The sequence below is a fragment of the Lonchura striata genome, chromosome 5 (genome assembly GCF_050655825.1).
Source record: "Lonchura striata isolate lonStrDom1 chromosome 5, ASM5065582v1, whole genome shotgun sequence".
Classification (NCBI taxonomy): domain Eukaryota; kingdom Metazoa; phylum Chordata; class Aves; order Passeriformes; family Estrildidae; genus Lonchura; species Lonchura striata.
In genome coordinates, this window is record NC_140707.1 from 8,885,698 (window position 1) to 8,911,785 (window position 26,088).

General features: G+C 40.0%; 2 long non-coding RNA genes across 2 annotated transcripts; both read right to left on the minus strand.

Moving 5' to 3' along the window:
- Positions 1-729: 729 nt before the first annotated feature.
- Positions 730-7,507, minus strand: LOC146767219 (uncharacterized). The gene is made up of 2 exons (XR_014955930.1): positions 4,836-7,507; positions 730-1,425 (listed from the first exon to the last, which is right to left on the minus strand). It is a non-coding gene; the product is annotated as an uncharacterized LOC146767219 (long non-coding RNA).
- An 8-nt stretch (positions 7,508-7,515) lies between these two features.
- On the minus strand, positions 7,516-24,109 carry LOC146767220 (uncharacterized). The gene is made up of 3 exons (XR_014955929.1): positions 20,809-24,109; positions 15,483-15,616; positions 7,516-15,366 (listed from the first exon to the last, which is right to left on the minus strand). It is a non-coding gene; the product is annotated as an uncharacterized LOC146767220 (long non-coding RNA).
- Positions 24,110-26,088: the final 1,979 nt, after the last annotated feature.

Genomic DNA, 26,088 nt, shown 5'->3' on the forward strand with positions numbered 1-26,088 from the left:
TCATAGCAGCCTGCTTCCAATCTCATTATAAAAGGCCATAAGCTACACTTTCTAAATAAAGCCTTCCAGTTCCCTGCTTCCACTGAGATTGTTCCTCAGCTCTCTCTCAGGCCAGCTTTGTCTTCTGTCAGAGAAACGCCATTTGGGGAAAGATCCCTGCACAATCCCAATCCATCTCTCATTCAGCGGAGAGGGGGTGTACCTCACCTTGTCTGCACGGAATGATCCCTTCCAGGGAATACCTCCTGGCCTTGGTTTTTCCTGGAGTGCTTCCCAGATCAACTAAAGCTATCACACAGATGGCAACAAGACTGCTGTCTCAACTCCTCCAGGAGAGATCCTGGGCAGCACTTGATCAGGTGATGCAAAAGTTGATGCTCTGTATTTCTCTCTGTAACCTGAAATAGTTAAAAGGACCATCCAAAATAAACCACTTAAGATGTCATTCCAGCACCCATTAGGTGTGCATAATCACTGCAGCAGTCAGAACAGAATCTACCTTATCACTAGTCTCCACCTGACAAAGATTTTTCTAAAAATAAACAACTTAGTTATGGAAAAATTAAAACTACAGATAAGATAACAATATAACTAATTGAGACAGGAGTCTGTATCTTTGTATGTTCTTTGGGATCAAGTAAATCTACTGTTTTGGAAACTTACAGCAAGGACCATATGAAATTAACACCCTTTAAAAAGACCATTAATTACACACAGAAAAAGCCACAATTTCAGTGCCTTTAAACTGTTTCCTAGCTGATTCATCAGCAAGAACACAAGTAATCTTGATAAAAAACCAAAACCACTGCACTACACAAGGAGCAGTTATAAGCAGACTCTTGGGGTACAAAGCAGTAAAATAGTACTGATGGAGCTGCTGCTTCATGAATTTTTTTTGTGAGAAGATTTCTTTTCCACACAGTTTTCTAAGAATTTTCAGTCTTTAAGTGCCTGTAATGAGTATCTTACCTTGTAATGTCTGTCATCACAGAAGCTGTAAAATTATTCTTTACATCTTACTGAGAACATGCTTCTTATTTCTGATAGCTAAAAAATGTGTTCTATTAGACTAAAAACTCTCTACTTGCACATCTGGCTTTATTATTCAGCATTTTAAACATGATGTATTTAAAGAAGCTTTTACTTTCTTGTTAGAATTACCCCCTAGCCGTATCTTATATTTTTTATTTTATGTTACTTTGCCATGCTTTTAAATGTCTCAATAATACTGTTACATCACAGAGTTATCCTTTAATGAAGTCCATGAATTACCCAAGAAACTTGAAATATTTTCACTGCTTCTTTCAGGGTCCTTTTGGTTCAGTTGGGGAAAGGAGAAGGTTTTTTGGATCACAAGAGGGAGCTCATATTTTTCTGTTATGTGCAATGTGCAGAGGCAGAGCGGAGAATTCACTGTAAATCCACCTGGTATAGAAATGAGAAAAAACAGATCTCTTTTAATAAACAAGTTGGATACAGATGCAAGTTTGAATTCAAATCACTCTCAGCTAAAGACTTTTTCACTGAAACCAGGATTGTCCCAGATTTTATTCATGAACACGTAACGTCAGATTTTAAATTGTGTTTTGATAGTAAAAACATGTAACATGTATGCTGATCCTCTTCTGTGAATAACTCCCATGGTTTCAGTGGAACCATTTATGGGATGGCAGATGTCTGCCATGAAGAATGATGCCTGCAAAATCCACCCTCCCTCTATACACAACAGTAATATAGAAAAGCTAATGCTGCTAAATAAATCTGGCATTCCCCATCAAGCCCCACTGTGCACTGATTGCAGTAGCAGCAAGAGAGTTCTTTAGAGTTTTGGAATGCCCCTGAACCATTTACAGCCCAAAAGCAAGAATTACCAAAAGAGCAAGGGGAAGGAAGAGAATGAACTTGGTCTGCAGACTTTGGTCACTGTGCCTGCACCCAACAAAGCCCAGAGAAGAGTGCTCCAGAGAGCTGCCAAGGTGCTGGAATCACAGCCAGTCACCCATCATCAAAATCTCTCCTCCTCCTCCTCCACAGCTGAACTATTTCCTGAAAACCATTTTCTAATCTTTAGTCCTGTTGAAGCCCAAATGTCTGGAACTAAAAGTTTTTCAGTTTTTATCAGTTTCCATGTTCTCCAAATTTCACACTTAAAAACCTTTCAGATGTGTTCTGGCACTGAGCCAACTCTTTTTGCTTTCTATTTTCATCTCATTCCTCACAGGTCTGCACATCTTCCCAAGCAATCCTGCCCCCTTTGTATTGTTTTCACCTCTTTGAAGGAGCCAGGCCTTCCTCCTTTATCCACAGGCATCCACACAGAAATACACCCCTGTGCCTGAAGGGCCCTGGAGGTGTGCATGGCCCAAAATGAAGATCATTAACTGTCAAACATCAAGAAACTGTTTCAACCTCAGAATTAAGTAGATGGAGTTTGGATATTTTTTTTTAATAATTTCATGTATAGTTTGAGAAGAAAGCTTGAATTTTTTTTCTGTAATCTCAAGAATGGTTTAGGCTTTCCTGGCAATATTTCACCACACAATTTCATCAATTGCATATATGTCCAGAATAAAAGAGCACAGGTTCCTCCACTAGATCAGTGTATTTTGGATATTTGCCTGTAAGTGCCCTTTTTCATGGGCCTTTCAGCCATTGTTGAAGTTTTCAATGGGGATTATTTATGAAGAACAAAAAATCTGAAAGATATGGTTTTCTGTGCAGATCTGTTTCAAACATTGATATGTTGGTGGATGCTCTGCATTTTAAAAACATAACAAGAAAAATAAAAAGACTGTGGTCTGCTGTGCTATGCTTGTGGCTTAGCCACAAGTAGTTTCAATATCTGACTAAAACATAAGAAACTTGTAATACTCAAAACAGGTATGTAGATCATTGGCAGTTTAAACTAAGTGACATTTATTAATTTTAAAAGTTGCTCTTTTCTGCATATAGCACTTGGCAGGTCCACCCACAATCCGTTTTATCCCAGATAACTTCCCTGAAAATAAAGTAGACCACCTCCAAATTTGCCTTATTTATCATTAACAGATTAAAAAAGAATAAAAATTGAAGGCTTACAGATCCATGCACTTGGCCCCGAATGCATCATAGGTACGTGTGGAATGTTTTGCTAATTTTCAAATCTATTTATAGTATTCGGTTTTATTGTAATAAAAATGCCATTAAACTCCTCATCATATTTCTCAGGGTTGTGTGATAATTTACATTTCAATTCTGTTCCTATGCCCTCAGTAAACTGCATAAAATCAGATTTTCCTTAAACACAATGCAAAATTGTATTTTTGGCTTAATAAAAGTCATACACACATTTGAGAAAAAAAATAACAGAACAGAGAAAAGCAGCGTAAAATTTTCTAATCTCTCACTACTTCAAGTTAAAAGAGTGGCTGAGAAAAAAGAAAACAGCAGAATTTTATTAAGTGTTATGCTATATATGTATTCATGTAATAAATGTATGTCTGACCTTTTTGCAGTACCCAAAATTGCCAGCTGCTGGAAGACTTTGTAATACCCAAAACATGTATGTAGATAATGAGCAGTTCAAACTAATTGACATGTATTAATTTTAAATGTTGTAGCATAAATGCTGGTAATATTGGTAATATCAATAAAATAATGACACCAGCATTTATATTACAACAAAAATTGCCCACCAAACTGACAAAAACACTGGGCACCTTCCCACAGCTCACACCTGAGTCCAGTTTGTGCCCAGTAAGAACAACCTAAAACACGGAGACTATTTGACTTGTGCCAATCTGCACCATTATTTCCAATGAGAAAGCCACTTTACCATGGGAAAGCAAAGAAACAGCTAACAATGAGTTTTGATGGGGAATGTTTTGCTAGGAACAGATCACTTCAGAACAGAAGTTTCTTCTCCATATTTAAGGCAGTTAAGCCACTTCACCGTGTCTGACACAAACTTTTCCACGTTGGAGAGGAAGTGCCATCTCCAGTTTTGCACTGTCCAGAGGCCTGGAGCCCAGTCTAAATCTGGCAAACACTGGCTTGGTTCCACTGTTAATGAGCCCTTAATGACACCAGCAAACCACAGCATGAGCTGGCAAAAACAGCAGCCTTTCCTTTCCCCCAAGGAAGGGAAAAATACTACAGTAATATGTACTAGAGCCTGGACTCTACAATCTGTGTGTGTATGAAAATATGATATTCAGAATGCTTTTGTGTTAGCTCTCCAGACCTTTTCCTGTAGCATCTAAGGAACATCTCAACTCATGCTCTGAGGCTGACATGATGTTGTGATATTCCTCATTTCCTCTTGGACACAGCTTTGACCACCACACCATTTTGTGTCCTCTCAATTCTCAGTTTAAATCTGAGCAGTGTGCTGGCTTCCCAGTCATCAGCACACCTACAATCAAATGCGATGCTGGGATCTTGTGCAAGAAAAAATGCTTTCTGGGTTTTGGTAACTGCTGACTCAGAACTAGGAATTCATGTCATTTGCAAAGATGCAAATTTTCTATACGTGATCCTAAACCCCCACAAAGCAAAAGTGAAAATTTTTGAGGTATTAGTATTTTACCTCATGAACTTAACCATTGTTATCTCTACAAACACCATATTTACTCTAAAATGTTCCCCAAATCTAGCACAATACCCAAAGATATAATGCAAATAGCAATAATACAAACCTACGGGTAGATTAGCACTGCACAGCATGGGCTCTTGAATGTATTGCATGGCAATATGCTACCTTGTGTTTCCTAAGGCCAAAAATGCCAACAGCTGTCAATTATATTTAAGACAGAAAGAGTAAATCAGTTGCAACATCCCAACACAGAAGCTTTTACCTCCTGCATTCCAGAGCCATGTCATTCTGTACCACGTGTATAGTTAAGCCTCCTCTCACACATCTCTTCAGCAAAGCAATAAAATTGGACTCATACTCCTGGGTCTCCTCTGCCACCTGCAGAGATGGGCAAAACCAAACAGAACAAAAAAGAATTTGTGACTTTCACTTGTGGCATAATGAACAAAGTGTGAGAAATCACCACTTTCTGAAACATGCGCTTGTTTTTTCCATTCACTAAACTGAATAATTTACAATTGCTGGTCCTGTTTAGTGGCTAGACACCACTATCATTGCCAGGGTTTAAATAATAGCAGCAAGCTTAAAGCTGATTGGTAAAAATTAGTTTTCTAAATTTTTAGCAAAGTGGTTGAAGTACATAATGTGCAACTACATTAAACATACAAACACGAAATCAAACCGACACAACTCTCTCTTGAGACCAGTCTGGAAGCCTGAAACCTTGACAGACTTCTTTCAGTGATAATTCCTAGCCTTTTATTTACAAAAGCAGAATAGCATTCATACATGCTCTTGATGGTGAAATAGTTCTTGATACACATTCTTAAATGACATAAAAACAATTAATGCCAAAGCACTGAATTACAAATAAATTAAGGGTAGCTCTTTTCAATGAAAAGCAAGAGTATATTCTAGTCAGTTCCACTGGGAAATCATACACTTGAATGTAAACAAGGGATGGAATCAAAGCAGTGACAACACATTTAATGCAGCACTTCAAGAGGTCAGACATGAAGAGCTGGCCCCGCACCTAAAGAAAGGAAAGAGAACAGCCACAGTTATTTCTTCAGTTAAGCAAATACAGCTATTTTCCAGATTATATTTCTTTACTAGAACGATCCTGTTCTAATAATAAAACTAATTATCTGTCTGGGAAATACGAATCAGCCTGCATTTTCTGTGAGCTTCAGAAGGGCTGGAACACCAAACTGTTTGAATGTCAGCTCTCATCCTCTCAGTGGCACAAGTCTCTGTACACCCTTCTTCTCTTCCAGGGCTCGGGCACAAAAACTCCAAGTGAGCTCATTTCTGGCTCAGTGATTTTAGCCTGAACTTGGGGGAAGTTTGAGGCTCTTTGCTTTGTCTGGCTCGGGGAGCTTATCCTCTCTAAAGAAAAAGCTGCTGTCAAATAATAACCAGTATAAAATTTCACAAAAGCAGTTGGGTCAAAGAGAAAAAAATTTTAATTTCATGTCAATTATTGTCATCTTCTTCAGCTAACTCTTAGCTCTTATAAGACACTCCAGACTCAAATATCTGTCACAGAAGGACAAAGAAAGAATTACATTTGACCTACCAACATTTTCCAGACTCACTCCCGTCCTTACTTTTGAATCATTGTTCTCTTATATTACAGTATTCTCATCTAGTTTCCACAAAACCTGCTGCACTGACTGCACCTGGAAGCTGGTCAGCAAGAAATTTCGAAAGCCACAGAAAAGGAGCCCAGTGCCAACATCTGTGATAGCTTTTAAAAGGGCAGGTTGCTATGTTAGGCAGAAAAGCAGATAAGTCTCAGTGGAGTACTTGACAAATATTAACCCTGGTGAATTGGACTTCAGGTATGTACATTTTAAGATGCTGTTGGCTGTTTTACTGGAAATTTGCACTTATAATATGGATACCTTGTTATACACAACAGTTCATTCCTAATCCAACTAAATAATTAGCAATAATATGACCAATAAATGAAAACATAAATTTGCAGCGACTCCTGGCATGTGAACAGACCATGTATAAGAAGCTTGCTAGGCTGGCACAGCAGAAACAGCAGCTCTGGCTCCTCAGCACAGCCAGCAAATGTGCTCTGCAGCTTTTTGCTCTCAGTATGGGACAAGCTCTGCCTTTGCATCCTCTCACACTGCAGTCCTCTGCAATTTCCCTTTTAACTATCTGCCATGTCAGCTGAATTGTCTGATGCTGCATTATACTAATGAGAAGAACAGCAGCACTTCATGGCTCAGGCTAGTAGGGAAATCAGTTAACTTGATCATAAATACTTCCAAGCAAACCAGGAAGCAAATCAGCCTCGCCCTGAAATAAATAAAAGACAGCCTTCCCCTAACACATATTCAATTGACAAACTTCAAAGCAATTTAGATATCTTTATCTTAAAGTCTACTTTGTAAGTAATCACTATGCTTACTTTTTAAAAATTTCATCAGAGCTCTCTTTTTTTCCAGTTTAGCAAACCCCAGCTGAACTTGGAATTTCAGATTTTGCCTGATTTTGTCTGTCCTTTAAAGTACCTGCTAAAGCATTACACACAGCCAGCATCAACTGTCTGGTCTGTCATTGCTGAGTCTTTCTCAGGCCCATACTTATATACACTATATTAATTTTTCCTGATCATCAGGTGTTTTATTTGCACCTACTACAGACCACTGAAAGGCTGACAAAAACCTCTTAATTTTTCTTTTTTTTTTTTTTCCCATTTCCCTCTGTACACCAGAGCACTCAAAATTGGGATTGCGAAGATGTCTGCTCAGTGAATTGAATCCTCTTCTTATGATAACATGAAGGATTATTTGTAAAGTTTCATTCATCCCTTCTGATAGTGATAACTTGCTTCTTAAACTGGGTAAAATACCTAATTTCATAAAAATAGCACTCATATTGATTTTCTGCCTCTCATCTCAAAACAAGATGTGGAAACATCTTGTTTTCAAGCTCATGATATGGGCATCTAATTTTTTGTTAGCCTACATTAAAAGTAATCCCACATCATTAAAACAGAAGGATCCTGTTCTGTCAGTAGTTCCTTCTCCTTATTTCAATTTCTTCCAAGATGGGCAATGAAGCTGTTCCTACTACACTTCAACTGGATTTGGTCTTCTCCATCTTTTTGAATGTGTTCCCAGGCTTACAGCTGCTTGGAATTTTTACAGGCAGGAAAACATGCTGTAATCAAGGTGCCAGGGTCAAAAATCAGTGTTAAGAATTTGGATTAAGATTGTGACGTGGGTGTTGTTGCCATCACCTGTAGTTTAATCCCTGCCTCTTAACTGGGGTCACTCCAGTAACTACTCCCTACCCACACTCAGTTTACAGCTTGTCATAACCTTACTTTCAAAAGGTTATGACTTCAAGGGAAAAAGAATGCAGTTCTTTCAAATTTTCACTGTTTAGGTCAACTAAAATGCTGTGTTTCTCTAGCACAGAAAAGTGTTAATTCCAGGAAAGAGTGTAGACCATACAGACAGCTCTCAAACTAGCACAAATTCATAACTAACAAAACCTCCCCCCCATACAGACCTCCTCATAGTAATCTCCAGAGCCAGGCCCAGGAAAAAACTTTCAAATGCAAATGTTGTCCAACAGGAAATCCAAAAAAAGAAAAAAAAATGAATATATCCATTTGCAGAAGAGACTTTTACATCACCCATCTAAATACCAAGGAGAAAGGCCTAATGCTGTTTTCAGCTCTTTCTCAAAGCAACCTATTTCTTTTGGTCACTTTAAAGTTTTAGAAATATTTTTGATATAATCATAATTATTTCTGAAGTGTAGTGTGTTTCAGCAGGCCTTTTTCCAGGTTCAAAAGGTGTCTGCACTTCAATAGTCTGTTATGTAGATGCATCCAAAGTTTGCATTTGGTTGCTGTTTCTTCACAGTCTGTCAGAAACTCAGCACAGGAAGCATTGTCTCCAGCCAATTAATGCACTTACCATATCATTTTGTGTAATACCCTGCAGCAGAAATTACAGACACTGGTCCAGCTCCCTCATGATTTTAAGATTTGCTCTTTCAGATACCTGTCAGGAGAGATATTTCTTAACCAGTAAAGCATACCCATTCTGAAAAACTATGATGCACTGTCCCGTGGGGATTTTGTGCCAAGAGTTCAATTCTTTCTTCTTTTAATTCAAGTAGTTCTCATCATTAGACATGCAGTGTTGCACCCAAAGGAGTACAAACAGAAGCTAGATATAGGAAGAATGTTTAAGAAGCCAGATAAGATTTTTTTGATAAGCACTGGATGTTTAGTTGTGCCCTTGGTCCTGTCTTACTGTGCTGTGTAATCCTAGATGCAGAGCTTGAGTAACTGCTGGATAAAACAAAACAGCACATCCCTGTCTCAGCACGTGGCACACGCCTGCTCACTTCAAGGAGGGAACCCTTCTGTGCCAAGTCCTGTCCTCAGTGAGTTCATCCTGAGCTCACTCTTAGAGCAGGCATGTCAGCAGCACTCAGCAGGCATGCTGCACTGCACAGCCCCAGAGGGGATCCAGGCCTCAATCCTGAATGCAGATGGGGCTTCAACAGATTTCCTCAGGGCAGAAATATTGTTCTCATGTCATGGGAGGAAAACCAAGCTGAAGGAAGGAAATATCATCTCCCTTATGAGGTCACTCGATGTGTCCCTGGCAAACCTGGGCAGAAATTGGGCAGCACTCACTGCTGTGCTGCAGGCAGTACTGATCATGGTCACATGGAGAACAGCCCTCACCAAGCTCACCAAACTGAAAACTCTGGGCTTGCCCCCCAACACAAAAGTCTAGCAAGGAGAAGCTTACATCACAGGATAGGAGTGACTAATAACGAAAATACTGAAATGACAAAAATAGGTTTGCAGCAATAAAGGAAGTCCATCTATATTTTAACATTTGTGCATTCTACTTGAGACATTTCTAAAAATAACCATACTGTTGTCACTGCTTCTCTTGACTCATGGGGTGCCAAGATAGAAATGTAGATAACTGAAGCTTCAGCTTGCATGGTGTCTTTAATTGAGCATGATTTAATATTGAGTATGACTTAACTATTGATGTATGCTTGTTACTTCTCGAAGCTCATGGCCAGTATTACCCAGGACAGGATTTTTCCTGCAGACAGAGTGCAGGAATGCCACTAGTTCATCAGGATCCTTTCAGAGCCACAAGAGTCCAACTCAAAATGCTTAAAATTAAGGACTTGACAGTTGCAATATATGTTTGTTTATGGGTAGTTCTTTTACAGATGAGAATATTCATGATTTCCTCATTCCACCATCAAATGCTTTGCAGAGACCTTAGACTGTAACTTTGTGTGGGAGTAAATTGAAGAGTTACTTAAATAACAGTAGCAAACTTAACAGCTCAGCAACCTGTGAACATTCTTTAATCTTGATCCAATAGTCAACTCATGGCCCAGATAATAGCACCACGGGTATATTTTGTATTCATTTAGGGTTTTACACCAGTACTGGAACTAAGCCACTCACAGTACTCTATCATCAGCACATTCTTTCTCTCTTAGTTCCAATATTCACCTCTCCCAGATCCTTATATTTCCAGACACAAAGGCAGAACTTTCATTAGATGTCAGGAGTGAGGCCCCAAAAATCTCCATTTGGTCCAGTGTGAAATCCAAAGCAATGCTGTGGCTGTAAACAGAAATGCAAGAAGAGCAGATCCACAGAGCAAAAGGTGTTGAGAAGGAGAGCAAGGCAAAAACAAAAGGAAGAAAGAAACAAACAAACAAAAACAAAAAATAAGCCCCCAAGCCCCACCTCCACAAAAAACCAAACCAAAACAAAATAAAAGGTGCTCTCTTTCTTAGTCTGCAAACAGCCAGGACAGCTTTTCTTACTAGTCAAGCTTGCCTCTTTATTGTGGCTGCTCATGAACTGTCCTTTCATAGCAGAACCCCAGGCACACAACCACTGGGCACGTGGTAAATGCTAAACATGGATTTGTTCATCCCAACCATGGGGCACAAAGGGGGATTGGGAGCACAGCACCATTAAGTGCACTCAGCAGAACACTGACAGGCTGCTTTTCTCAAGAGAAAATGGTGAAAATGCCAGGCCCTAAAAAATATTCCAAATGGTTTCACTTTTCTTGCATTCATAAGGAAGCACATCTCTGCACTATCCTATTACATAACAGTTTCTTTTAATAGCATCCTTTTGTCCAGCCTTACGAGAAAGGAAACACATTCCTTTATAGGATGGTGGAATGCCAGTGATTAGCTCACATCAACACCAAAAGATGAGCAGTTGGTAAAAAGCATGTGCTTTTGAATTGCTTCTATGCAAGAACACAGTAAATTAAAGAAAAGGCTCCATTTGTTGCAAATGTGCTACCCTAACCCTATTTAATGAATTAGTAATTCTAAATTCTTAGCTAAACTGCAGTAAACAGTTTTTTAAACTGCAGTAAACTATGTTTTACTGTTTCAGGCCAGATAATCAATATTTCAGAGTATGCACAAGACAAGGTGCAATATTACAACACAAATACCTCGAATATCAAGTAAGAAATATACATTTATTTTTATATTACCTGTTTTCATTTCTTCATATGATTTTTTACACATTATTGGAATAGTATTAGACCTATATTCAAGCTTTTCTTACAAAAAAATATATATTCATTAATGGGATCTGATTCTTTCAATGTCAATGAACTTTCACGTGAGAGATGAGGGACACGTGACCTTAATACAGGTGGATATTCACAGAAAATTTTAATGGTGTTGAGACAGAGAGGATGGTCTAAATCTGACTAGCTCCTAATCAAGCATCGCCATTAAATTCTATAAAACAGTGGCTTTGTTAAACAGAGAAATAGAAGTTCCTTTTCTCACATTGTTTATACAACAGTAAGTTAAGACACGATACATAAAACCAGAAAACATTCCCCAGTTTACATAAACAACATAAAGAAACTTGACATCTCATACACTTTTGTGTACTGTCATTTTAGCCAGCATCAAAAATAAGTTCTCCCACAAAGCCACGTTACACCAGTGGAAGTCACATAAGTGTTCCAGGTGCAGCTGCATCTCTGTGCACACCCACCAACACCTCCTGGGCCATGCTGCTAACAGGGAACATTGGGCTTTTCCAGATGTTTCCAAAGCCCACTCTTCTTTGCTCAGCTTTATTTATCCAGGGCCTGCCTAGCTATGCCAACAGGAGAAGACAAGTGCAAATCCCAGGCACTGCCAACCCCACCTTAAGCACAAGGGAACTCCTCCAAAAGAGCAGTACCTACAAACTGAAATAAATATTAGTATATTTCAGCTACAAACTGAAATAAACCTGTGGGAAGCTGCTAAGTCAGTACTCTGAAGAGACAGATGTATAAAATATTGATATATAGTCAATAAATAGAAAGGTGAGTGCTAAACTGCTAAATATTTAAAGAAACTCACCTGGAAAAGAGAAGGCTGCAGGAGACCTTTAGCACCTTACAGTACCAAAGGGGGTCTGTAGGAAAACTGGAGACTTCTGACAAGGGCATGCGATGGCAGGACAAGGGGTGATGCTTTAAACTGCCAGAGGGTAGGTTTGTATCAGACATCAGGAATAAATCCTTTACTGTGAGGCTGGTCAGGCACCCTGGGCACAGGCTGCCCAGGAGGGCTGTGGATGCCTCATAACTGGAAATGTTCAAGATCAAGTTGGATGAGGCTGTGGGTGGATCTCTGCATCCCCCATGGATCCCCATGGGCTGTGAGTGGATCTCTGCATCCCCCCTGGATCTCTGCATCCCCTGGATCTCCCCTTGATCCCCACAGGCTGCAGGGACACAGCTGCTTCACCTTGGTCATCACCAGGGTCTGCAGAGGAGCTCTGGCACCTGGAGCAGCTCCTGCCCCTCCTTCCCCACTGCACTTGGTGTCTCCATGTTCTTCCCCTCACATGTTCTCACCTCCTCCTCCTCCTCCTCTCTGGCTGGAATTCAAACTGCCCCCCACCTTTGTTTGGATTTCTTCTTTAATCTCTCATCCCAGAGGTGTTCCCACCATCCCTACTTGTCCCAGCCTTGGCCAGCAGCAGGTCCATCCTCTGAGCCACCAGGGATGTGGTGGAGGCTTCCTGCAGCTTCTCACAGGAGCCATCTCTGTGCCCCTCACTACCAAAATCCAGGGCATGCAAAACCAACATGATTAGTGAAGAGCATATTTATCTGTAGGACCATGTAGTTGTTGAAAATAAAGATTATTTTAACCATTTTCATTTTTCAAGGGCTAAATTTTTAACCGAATGCATGTGTCCTTGTTCTTTGTAACGGAGTGGATACCAAACAAGTCCCGACAAACAGCTCCAGCTTCAGCTCAGATGGTAGCAGTGCCTTTTACCAGCCCAGGCCCTAGATATTGAACTGCCTTACAAGCTACTGAGAGAATTTCAACTTAATTCCCCAGCACCTTGGTTTAGTAAAGATGAAATTTCCAAAAGCCTGGATTGACCTAACTCAAATCTCACATTGGACACTATCAACCACTAGGGATTGTAAAGTTGTGCCACAAAGCTGTTGCAAAATACTCATTAAATTTCCCCAAACATACTTATTTTACTTCAAAAGCATTCATCTTCCCTAATGCATGATGTGGAAAATAACTTACAATCATTCTCTTTACAAACTTATAATCATTCTCTTTAAATAAGCAACCAAAATCTGAAAGGAAACTACTGTTTTCCTCCTGCATTTTCTGTGTAATCCTAGGCACAGCTATCAACACTTTTCATCACACAGAAGATGAAGAGGATAAAAATGCAGAGAAATTCAAATTAAGATTTTCAAAATTTTTTTGTTTTAGAATTTTGCTCCTCTCATGCCTGTATAAGGTGAAAATAAAAGCTATGTAAAAGAAAGAAGCTGTTTAGCATCCTCCCCCATAATATGGGAAAATGATATGTTTCTTCTGAGAGCAGTGTTTTAGCACAGTAGGATGTTCTTGTGTTGTGACAAGATAATGTGTGTGTAGAGCACTCCTGTAATTTAGCTGTCACACAGGCACAGCTACTCCAGTGCATGTGTGTCGAGGGAGAATTAGCTTTGATCTGAAAAATGCATCAGATGGGTTCCATTCCTAACACTGAATCAATTCTGTTTGATAAGAAATTAATCTGGCCATCTCACACACAGCCCCTGTCAGAGTGTTTAATGATGCTGTGACTGCATGGAGCTATTTACACGGGGAAAAACTAATGTCAGTACAGATAAAAATCACTTTTTAAGGGTTTTTATCTGAGTACTTCCACTTTGGAGCATCCTAGATATTTAAGGGCCATCAGGGTAACAATCTATCCAGCAATTTTTTCCGTGAAGGAAAAAATGGACTACATCTTGAATGGACACTAAACCTGGGAACTGGGGAAACACATTTTCTGTAGCTTTTGTAACTTCAATATTAGAGATACAGATGTGAAATCAGAATTGTTTTCACAATTATGCCTGCCAGCATTATAAAGACTGACTGCAACTTGCTGTTGTTTAAACTGTTAAACAGCACAGCTGGTACTAGTTTTTTTCACTAAAATAACTCTTCCAAAACTATTTAACTTCAGCCTCTGAATTTTTCAGCACATACTTCTTCAGACAAATGGAAAGCAAAAGTAATTCCAATTTCACCTCCTGCACATGCTCACTTGAATGCACAAAGCATTTCTAAGAAATTCCAGAGCTCCTTCTACACTGAGAATGCTTCAGTCTCTCAAGTTTGGCTGCTGCTACAACTTACCTGTAACTCTTCCTTTGTCACTTGGGGGAAAAAAAGGCTAAACACCAGATCAGAAAAAAAAACAAACAACCCATCAGCTTAAAAAAAGGCCTCATTGTCCAGCATTCCCTTCTGCCACACACATCACAGCTCCCAGTCTCACCTCCAGGAACAGCCAAGTCTTTCATGCAGAACTAGGGGCAGAGACTGCCCACAGCCACTGAACGCAGCAGAAACAGTGGCAGCCAGCACAACAAATGAAAATTGCAACCATACTTGTTCCTAAGTAAGTACAAGCTTGGCTCTTCCAGTTTCTGACTGGTTTCTGTTTCTAAAGACTGCTCTGGTGCAGTGAAAACATCTATCTTGAGGAATGTAGCCTTTACTGCCAGTACTCCACTTCTATAAATAAGTATCCCTCGCTTACTTGCCTTAGTAAATGAAAATAAACAAGAGAGTATGTGCACATAGATGGGCTATTTCAGTACTCAGTGCAACCCAGCCAGCAGGGCAGACAAAGGGCAAGCTGTTGTATTTTTTAAACCTTGCAGCTGACAGAGTAGGAGTGTAGAAAAGAATGAGGACTGTGGTTAGCAGCCAAAACCAAATAATTTTAGAGAATTTTACGTCTCAAGGAAGAGAACCATGTCCTCTCTCAATATCTCTGACTGTATGCATACATTTATGGCCATTAGCTGTACTACTGAACAAATTACACCTCTGAGCACTGAAATTCCCATATTCACACTGCCTTCTAAGAATTATCCTTGGATGTGAAAAGAATACACATTAATTGGGCAGTTCCACACATTGCCTGTGTTTGTCCTTTCAGCCAGACCAGGGGAGGCAGAGCAATCTTTCACAATCGAGCCCCATAAGGTTATTTTTCCAAGCCACAAGAATTAACAGCTTTGCCACCAGCCCTTCTCTCAGACAATCAGCTCTTTGCTGGTGTTCTCCAGGCAAACGCCTTTTATTTTCTCCAGTGATGCCACTTTCTATTAACTACTTATCTGCTTTCCCTCAGGTGCCTGTGTTCTTTCTTCATCACTCTGCAGTAAGAACAACCTCTTCCCCTGCAGGAAAATTAATAAAATAAAATAAAATAAAATAAAATAAAATAAAATAAAATAAAATAAAATAAAATACCTCCTTGGCCTCTTTCAAGTACCCCTTTGCCATTCAGTCCCACCTGGAGGTCAGCTCGTGGTGATCAGGAAGCTGGCTAATTGCAGAGGCTGTTGGTTGATTTTTCATCCTTCCTCAGAGGAAACATCCATTTCACTTCCCTCTCTTCTCTTCCCCTGTAATCTCCATCCCCTTGCCCTGTAAACATGAGGGATGAAATAACAAATAAAATAAAAATACATATTAATAGAATAAAAATAATTATTTAAGAATAAAAATCCTGACCCAGTCTATTTCCCCTGGAATTACAGAGAAATTATTCCTCCCTTGCTGAAATATTTGAGTGGTTTTTTGTGGGTTGTGCTGTTCATGAGTGTGTATTTATTTTTCAATATCGCCATGCTTCAGTGGTCTATCTTCACTGCCTTCTCAAACAATTCTTCTGAGGAATATTGTGATTTTACTATAATCTCATTTAAAATACAGTAGATGGGATTTTGTCTTGATCTGTATTCTTGCCTGCAATTGTTGGGCTGCAAAAGGACAAGTAGTAACAGTTGTACATAGACCTGTGGTAGAAACATCCAATACCCCGTGCTTGTTTGATGAATGTTTGAAGTGACCAGCCACAAAAGGAACCAGTCATTATTTGTTCCAGAATCAAAGTTTGTTCATTTATTTTTTGTTGTTTTAAGTAAAATAAAGAAAACACACACACACAAGGATGGCTCTTTTAGAGTCAGTAGCGAGTAAAGGATTGTGTTGAAAATCCCAAATGATAACTCTTACATTAGCATTGTTATTCATTACATTCTAAAGCACCTATCCAAACAACAACTTCAGAAGCAGCACTGATTCTTCCTTGCAAGAAAAGTTCTATCAGCAGTTTTACTAAATCATAGCACAGTGAAAATACGTTATTGCTCAACAGTGAGGGCTCAACGTTCATTTGGGAGAACGCTGCATATTTACAGCTCTCTGGAACCACCCTAGGGGATTCTGGGAAGATAACCACATAGAGCATCTCATTTAAACAAGCACCTATGTAAGGAATTCCCATCTCCTGTCCTAGGCAGCTCATGGCGGCGGTGTCCTGCTGAAAGCATCCACACGCCACTCCACCAGGTAAGAATGGTGCTGGGTTTCTTGCAACATGAGGGCACAACCTCAAAAAAATCCTCACCTTTCCCAATTTCCTGTCTTTTGACCTTAAAAAGCCTACCCCTAAAGGGCTGTGGCTATGATTTGGTTATCCATACTACAAAGGACCAAAGAATTTTCAATGTTTTTCCCTCTCCCTCTTCACAGGTTCCCAAAATGCTTGAGCTGATGCATTGTTGAATGTTGATACCTCACATCTTGAAAAGCTTTGTTTTGTCTCTATAAGCTAGGAAAGTCCAGTTTTTAATTTCTTCCTTCCTAGCATTTATGTTTCCTCCCTACTTGTTATAATGATATTTCAGTGTGTACAGCAATATATTAATTTAATCTTAGTGTCTTTTCCATTATATGATCAGTAAAACTTTGCAGCCCTGCACTTTGTGACCAGTGTCAATTCTGGAACACTTGCATTTCCTATCTGACAAAACTGTCAAATTCCAGGAAGAGCTAAGAGCATACCACTTAAAAGGAGGACTTTTATAAAAGATTTCCATACCTAAACTAAATATTATCTAGGCTTGTTCTCTCCTCCCCATGGCCACTGAAAAAGTCTTCCTGCTTTTGTGCTATTAAATTTTCTTTTTCTGAAAAAATTGGGAGCGATCCCTTAGCTAAGCCAGCTACTTTCTGTCCCAGGAACCAGGGAAAACACTGTCTGACCAAGCCAAATAAAAGAGGCCAGGAATACTTCAGCAGGAAATTTCTTAGGCAATTGAGACAATTGAAATTCCAGTTTTGGGAAATGTTCCCTGTTACTGTTGGACAGGATTTACATCTTGGCACTGCTTGTAAACCATAAACCCCTATTTTGTGCACAGTCACTTTCCACTAAATTTTTGAGGCCCAGGTAAGAGCTTTGGAAAACTAACACATGAAATTCCTCTTCTTTCATTAACACTGCAATAAACTAACATACAGGAAAAAAAAATATTATTACCTTCTTTTAACTGGACTTTTCTCTTGATCTAGAGCTCATGAGATTCCTGAAATAGCTTCAGATGTGCTATTTGCAGCCTTACATTGATCTCCATTGTATAGCAGAGCAGCTTGTTCCAGCTCATTCTTCAATTATAGCTCTTCAAAAGGACCCAAAAATTTAGATGGAACTGCAGGGGACTGAATGGCAACCAGATCCTTCAATATAGTAGCAGTGTGATTTTCTTTGACTAAATCCATAAAAGACATACATACACACAGATATATAAAAGATATATACACATCATGCAAAGCAATATCTTGGCACCAGTGAGAACTTTTTTAACACATTGAGCAGGCATGCACCTGGTTGAGAGGCCCACACTACACGTTCAACATTTGGAATCTCCATTACACCAGCATATAACCTAATGCCAATTTTGTTTATAAAACCCCTAATAAAAAGCCAGGAGGTTTCTCCTCTGAGTCTGCTGTTCCACCTTTTATCCTTTCCTTATTCCTCTCACCGTAATCCAAATAAAGAGCCATGATTTCATACCTGCCTGCCCCTGGTGGGTTACCACCTGTTTTGCAGCTGGTGGGTCTCCTTCTTTACATGAAACAGTTTTCAAATCAGCCCTTCCTTCTGGAACCACAAGACAAATTTTAGTCCCACTAAAACTTAGTGTCCAATTGCCTTCACATAATCACAGCCACGACCTCAAGCCCTCCTGTAATTATTCCAAAAAGACAAAAAACCTGCAGCAGTTTGAAAACCTGCCTTTTTCATCCAAGATTTAAGGGTCTGTTTGCTCCTTCCGGAGACTACATATTGTGACATTTTGTTCAGTCTAACAGATGCTACAAAAAACTCTTCTTAAAGCTGCGACCCTTATTCTTGTTTACTGCTTTTGCATAATGTCAAAAGACATATTTACAGTCTCTCCAGTAACTGAGAATTACTGCAATGGACTTATTCTTTACCAAAGTATTTTTCCACATACAGAAATTTCCAAAGAAACTCCCCGCATTGTAATGAAAACTCAAGACATATGCCCTCGTATTCCTCCTGATTGTTGTATGATTTCATTCTTATTTTTATTACATCCCTCTAATAGCAGATGTATTTTATTTAAGAACCTGAGAAGGAAGCAAGTGTCTTGTCAGGACAAAGGAATAAGTGCATTTCAGAGAAGATTTTATTGAAGAAACTGTTGTTACCACGATTAAACCTTCATGTAAGAATTAACTGGTATGCCAGCAGGACAAGTTCAGATATCATGACATACACTGAGATACTTGATTTCACTGTATTAAGAGAATTTATATAATTCAGATTTATTGTTCAGTATGTTCAAGTATGGAGGTAATTTAAACATGTTTTTACACACGATTTCTAAAGTTTGCTGTTAAGATTTTCTTCTTCAAAACAAAACACATGAGCACCTTTTGGATTTCACTAAAGACACTTTTTAAATTAAGATGGCAATTTAATCTTTTTTTAAGATTAAGATGTTAAACCTTGTTCCATGCACAAATGCACTAAAGGATGATGTGCAAGTTGGACTTGTTAAAGGCACTTTGTAACAATTATCACATTCAGCCACACTCATCATATTTTGCACTTGCTGCAGCTGAGGTGCTTGAACAGGTATCTCCAGTTTTGTTGTGCTAAAGGCATGCTGATAAAGGAGGAGAGATGCTAACACAACCTGCTTAGCTGATCATCCTCTCTGCACTGCACCTGCAGCATCTACCTGGACTGGACAGAAGCAAGGAAGTGAGAAGAGTTCAATCTACTGAACTTTTTTGAGAACAGAGCAAACAGCCAAACCCAACACCAGGATGCTCTCCATACCTATAAATGTACACCTTTCCCCTCTTTATCCCTCCGTTTCTTTCCTCTGACAGTGCTATTGCTAAAAAGCATTGTTTTGGAGTGCAGCCTGCATGAAAAGGTGCATTGTGCCCAGAGAATAGATCCCTGACCCACAAAAGTCACCACTCTGCCTCCTGCACCCACTCAGGGATTCTCCAAAGTTATCTAGGCTGAGGAGATCTTAGCAAAGTCTTTTGTATTATACCAACTGCAGGAGCTTCAAGGGGATTTTTATGCTAATGATTCTCTTTAATCTCCATATAATTCAGGCCAGCTAAAAATAGATCTTTTACAAACAATGAATCATCATGACTTTAAGATGATGCAGTTCTGCCACAATAAAGTTGAAATCTCTGTTCCAGAGCACCATTCTTTATTCTCTGCACATAACAGCCACCCAACAAGCCACTGACAAAAATCAATACAGTTGATTTTTCTTCTCCTCTCTTACTTCAGGTGTCAGTACCATGACCAGGGACAAATAAAGAAACAACTCCAAGCAACATACTAATTTGAAGGATAATTCCAGAAACTAAAGAGGACTTAAAAATTTCTTTTAAATTAAGAAAATTAGTCACGAGAATATCAAATCTCACAACAGAAGCCACGGTAATTTCTTTTTTGAAAGAAAAGAAAAAGCACCTACCCAAAGTAGGCTGTAGACCTACTTTTGCTGATGTTTAACCCTCCTGGAATGTGTGAGAACTCTGAGACATGCAGCAGCTGAGCTTATTATGTATGATTAATTAGCATCCATCTCACATTAATTAGATCTCTCTCACAAGTTTTTGTACATTGCAACTACACATGTATTCCACATGCAGAGATATCTCCTAGTGTCTCACTACCAACAGACAAATAGCTTTGCAAATCTATCTCCAAAGGTCAAGCAGACCTGTGCAGGAACGGGTTAGTTTTGTATCTGTTGTCCATAGCTTATTTTAACCTCAAAACACTATCATCAAAGAAAGCAGAAACAGTCATGTTGAAATCCTAAACAGTAATTCAAATGGAAATTAAAAAAAAAAGAAAAGACAATCTAATTGGTTGTCTTACACAACTCTTTGTAGATTCTTTGAATTTTGCCAACATCCTTAAAGAATTCCCTTAAGACAAGTACATAAGATGAAGGATTGTATGCATATTTTTTATAAAGAAGGTGGAATAAGTGAACAACTCCAGAGCAAAGGCCAACTATTAATATCAGAGGTTTAAGGCTAAGGGAGATCCAGGCGTTGGCTGATGAAAAGTAAATAGAAGGTAAGCTGAAAGATTGTTTCTTGCACTTTTAAAAGCCTTCATGCATGAACTTCTCTGACATTTGCTTTTGGATCTTATTATGTTTTATTTTGTTCTTTTTCAATGGAAGTTAACAGTGTGATCCCTGGGTTAACTTATGTACCTTACCAACAGTGAGACATATCTCTCAACTTACCCAAATTTCAACCTTCATGATTCTGCTGGGCTGGGGTCCTGTAAAAGGATGCCAGTATCAGTTTTGGGCAGCAGGATGGAAACAAATCCCCAGCAGTATCCTGCACTGCCCTGCATCCTCTCTTACACAGTCACACAGGGTTCTGACAGAGCAGCCTGAGCTGGAAGGGACCTACAAGGACCATCAAGTCCAGCTCTTAGGGAGTGACCCACCTGGAGACTGAACCCCCAGCTGGGTGTTGTTAGCACCATGCTCTGACCAGCTGAGCTCATCTCAGGGTCAGTGCACAATGAGCAATTACAGACATCTTCCAGCCCACTCTGTTTTAAAAATGTTGGTTTTCGTTTTTTGTTTTTTTAATTATTGCAATTAAACCAATGGCTACAGATGAAAATCACCAACCAGGAGACAGATGTCACAGCTATAATACCTCTAATCTACCTGACAAGCCAGGCAAAGAAACAGATCCTGAAGGACACCAGGAACAGTGAACTCCCCCAAACAGAGGGCTTGGATACATTTTCCATAATCCTTCCTAATGAAACTAAAGGAGGAGAGATTTACATTAGATGTTAGGGAAAATTCTTCACTGTAGGGTAGTGAGGCTCTGGTCCAGGTTGCCCAGAGTTGTGGGTGTCACACCTCTGGAACAGCAAGATGCTGTCAGGAGGGTGGAACTGGGTGATCTTAAGGCTGTGTCATGGTTTGACACTGGCACATGGTTTGACAGTGCCCCCATGAAAATGCAACCTCTCAATTGAATGCTGTGAAATGCAATTGAGAACAGAGCAAATCAGGCCAAGCTCAATAACAAAAGGGAAAAAAAACTTCATTAAACTACTACTATAAAAGGAAAGGGAAAAACACTTACAAAATCCAGAATGAAACCCTTTCAAAACATTCCTCTTCCCACCATCCAACTCCAACAAACCACAGTGAGACACAACCTGGACCCCAATCAAGTTCCCACCCTCCAGACAATCAATACTCAGTCCATCGAGGGAGACAGGAGTCCCTCCCATGCCACAGACCCCTAGGAAACACAGCTGCCACATCCTGTGCTTCCATGTCACACATGGCACTGCCCGGAGAAAATCTGCCAGTGTAACACTCTCCTTTCCATGCACAGTGCTCTCACCACCAATGCATGGACGGACAGACCGCTCTTAGGATTTCTCTTCCAAGGATGCCCTGCCAAGAGGGAAAAAACAACAGTTCAGTTTTTTCATTGTTTGGGACCACGGCCCCCCCATTTTCTTCCTCCCCTGGGGGCGAGGGTCCAAGAACAGAGATCTTCTTCTCTTCTTCTTCTCTGAAGACGGGGGGCACCACCACCAACCTCTCTAACTTTTTCTCTGTTCACTCCACTTCTGTCTTTTCCCAGCTGAAGCAGGTCTCTTTGGCTCACCAGCATCCTCCTAAAATACAGTCTCTCTTGGAGGAGAAAATCGGTTCAGTCTGTGGCCAACAAGAAAAAGTCCAGCCAAAATCCACCCCATCATCTCCTCCCACCTAGAATTTCTCCTTCTAACATCCCAGGTCCCAGGCTGTCTCTCTTCCTCTTTCAGACTGAGGAGGAGTGAGATTTCACAAAGCTTTCATTTCTCAGGAAGGGTTAAAGTCTGGACTCCCTGGCTGGCTCTGCCGGATCCTCCGGCTCCCACGGGCGGCTGGGCACCTTGCGGCCCCCGGCACCCCCCGCTCCTCTCCTTCCCTGCGGCGTACTGCTGACAAGCCGCTGCTGTCTCTCTCTCTCTCGACTCTGGGGGGAACGGAGACATCCCAGATTTTCTCCACCCTTCCATCTGCTGGAACTCCCCTCCACCCTTGGGCCTACCTCAGTCAGGCCTTCCCCTCCCCACCCAGCCACGGGCGGGCAGGGGAGAGGCTGCACTGCGCCCTGACCGGAGCCAAAGAGAGCGAGTTCTCCTGGGAATTCTGCTTTTAACCCCTCTGTGCTCTCAGAGACGTGTCCACCTTCAGCTGGTCACCCCAAGTGTCAGCATCCAAACCTGACCCCTGACTGGATACTGACCTCTTCCTTCTGAGAAAATGATTTTTCCTGTGTCAAACCACGACAGGATGCTTCTTACACAAACGTTTTGATGATTCTGTGATTTCTGGGCAGCAGAAGAGACCTCTAGTCAAAAGGAAACCATTCTCTGCCCGGCCATTTTTTCCAGTCCAGAGCACCAAGAGGTCAGGGAGAGGTGTTAAGATCCAGTTGATACAATTGTCTCTGCCCAAATTGAGATGCAAACAAAACTGATATGCTGAAGTCGATACTAAAGATTTATATCTAACAGTAAATGGCGGGGTGGGGGTAGAGGGGGGGGGGGGAAGGGGGAGGGAGAGATAGATAAAAAAGAGAGGGGGAAGAGAAAGAAGGTGACAGAGAGGTAGTCAGTGGGTCCTGACAGCATCCCACTGGAGCTTCCAGTCTTCTCAATGTGAGGGTGGAAGGGATGGTCACAGTGATCTACCTGGGCTCAAGGAAGCCTGAAAACACAGAGTACCCTGGGTTTACACTCCAGGTTCACCTGGGAACACCCAGCCACTTCCCCTGGAAAGGCAAGTTCTTCACTGGATCATTTAATACTTTGGATCAGTGGACACTTGGGGAGCCTCTGGTGGAATATGACACCATATAAAACATTGCAGTTGCCTCTTACAGAGGAGGTAAAATAACCCAACTTGCACACAAAATATTCCAAAGCCCTTACGTGTCTTTCCCCTTTATAGCTATTTTGGCTTTCATCTTTAGTTTCTTCCTCTTTCCACTTCTTCTAATTTTTCCTTTCTGCTTATAGTTTCTTTTCTTCTTACTACCAAACACTGTTCTCTCTCCAAGCCAACAATTATCAAACCGTTACATTCACAGAAGAACTAACATTAAAGTTTGACTCCAATTTTTTGAGTTACCCCAGAAATTACTGCAGAGAACATCCAAGGAAGTACAGTCACATACCCTAAGGGCCTGAAGTAATCTGGCCTGGAGGAAACCCACTAAAGCATACTTATTGCACCTTACTAAGCCTTGGCACAGCCCCTCTAGAAGGGTTGTTCTTACATGAATACACACATATGTACATACATATTAAGATCAAGTTGCCACTGCAGGCAAAGAAGGGTAACAGAGATTTCTTTCAGCATTTCTGAAGGAGCAAAGACACCAGGGGTTCACTTTGCTCACCAGCAATTGAAACAAGTATTCTGTGAAATGTGAAAGAATTTAAGGGCCATCTAGTGCTTAGATGCACTTCCCCAGTTACAATCTTTTTTGTAACTTCTGAGGCTCAAGAAATCCTCAGAAGGGTAGATATTCTGATGATTTCTTGTTGTGGAAGAAATAGGAATAACCATTTACAGAGTATGACCATAGGAATGACTCTTTAGACTCCCTCGGCTCAGATTAAGAATATTTTTAAAATGTTCAGTTCTTATTGCCCCAATGAGTCAGAAAAAGCCTGTGTGGAGTGGGTTAAGTTACTTTGTGTGTGTTTGACCTCAAGCACATCAGCACAGGAATTTAGCTTAGAAAATTCTCATGAGCTGCCATTTGCCTTTATCTCAGGCTCCTTGATTTCTACATATTGTTATTCCTTTCAGTTTTCTTTCTCTGCATTACACATATTATTCCCTTACATTACTTAAACCTGCTTACAACTTTAAACTCATGCCAGGAAAGTCTTTCCTTACAATTTGCCAAAAAATTTCCAGCTTTGTGTACTTACTATATACATACCAGGAGTCCACTTTCATTGTCCATGGATCATGATTGCAAAGATGAGTGGTTTGTATTTACTGATTACTTTCTAGAAAAATGAACACTATCCTCATCATAGCCCTTTAGTAAATAATGTTCTGTGGGGTTTTTTTTCAGCAGCACACATATCCCAGAAAAATACTAGAACACAAAAGATATCTATTTCTTTCTCACCTTGCACTCTACTTTACTTTCATGGCATTTCTACAGTGCTGTAGAAAACAAGATGCATTTTCCAGATTAAAAACTCTTTTTCAATTGTATCACCAATGAATGTTTCACTGTGCAATGTGCCACATATAATCTTACAAGTATCCTGAGAGAGAGGATGTGTGGGGAAATTCTACGGTACCTTTGTCTAGATTGGATTATTTGTAATGGTGACATCTGTGTATAAACTACCTTAGGAAATATTAAAAATTGATCTACTTTGGTAAATTACTAATAATGCTTTCATCTACATTTAATTAAAGAAAACTCTCATACATTTCTTGCCTGATAGGCAAGTGATAACAACATCCTGACTTTGCTGTCATCTCCATTTTTCAGTTGCTGCAGCCACTCCATTCTGAATGAATAGAAATCCAAAAGAAAAAGGATTAGCCTGCCCTGTAGTGCTTTGATTCATCTCTGCTTTGCCCTGTTGTTCTCCATTGCTGCCTAAACTGGATAAAGCTCCTTAAATTGAAGGAAGAGCATGTTCCTTTCCCTCCCTCTCCAGAGGGACACAGTAACTGTGATGAGGAAAGGACCATCTCACATGTGTCATCATCACACACTTGTGTCACTTGTAACTTCCTTTGAACCAGCTCATGGAAGTTCCTTTGTATTTTTAAACAACTAGCCCTGGTACTCAACACTTTGGAAATTATTCACCAATAAATTTTTCAATTTATACATTTCTCAGAATAGAAATGCTAACAAATTGAAAACAGGTCTTGCCATATAAATTTTTGCTAGACATTGCCATGGATTCCTTGTTTTGTGGAAAACCATGGTGCCAAAATAAGTCATATTAAATCTGCTATTAAGGCACGTTCACTAGGAATGCTGTGAATCTGCCAGTCCAGGGGCTGTAAAGAATAAACTCGAACAAAGATTCCCTAGAGTTGACCAGCAAAGATGGACATAATCACTCTGTGACAACACAAATTGTCTCCATCAGCATAAGAGAGCAACATATTAACGATGCCTGAAATATCACTGGTTTGCATCCGCAGAGACAATAGCTATGTGAAATTATCAAGTTTTTCCCTCAGAAGTATATTCCTAATTTTTTGTTACATAGGAATAATTTTTAAAGAAATCAGATAGCAATACTTAAAATTTCAGACTTCAGAAATCTGTATTACAAAACCAACACAGATAATGTAAATGGAGTGTTTAAGAACCTGATGAAAATTTCATAACTTGATTCACTTTTGGAGGTGTTCATACTATGTGCACAAATGAATATTGACATTTGATTAAAAATCAGAATAACCTTTTTCAAAGCATTCTGATCTTAACAACGG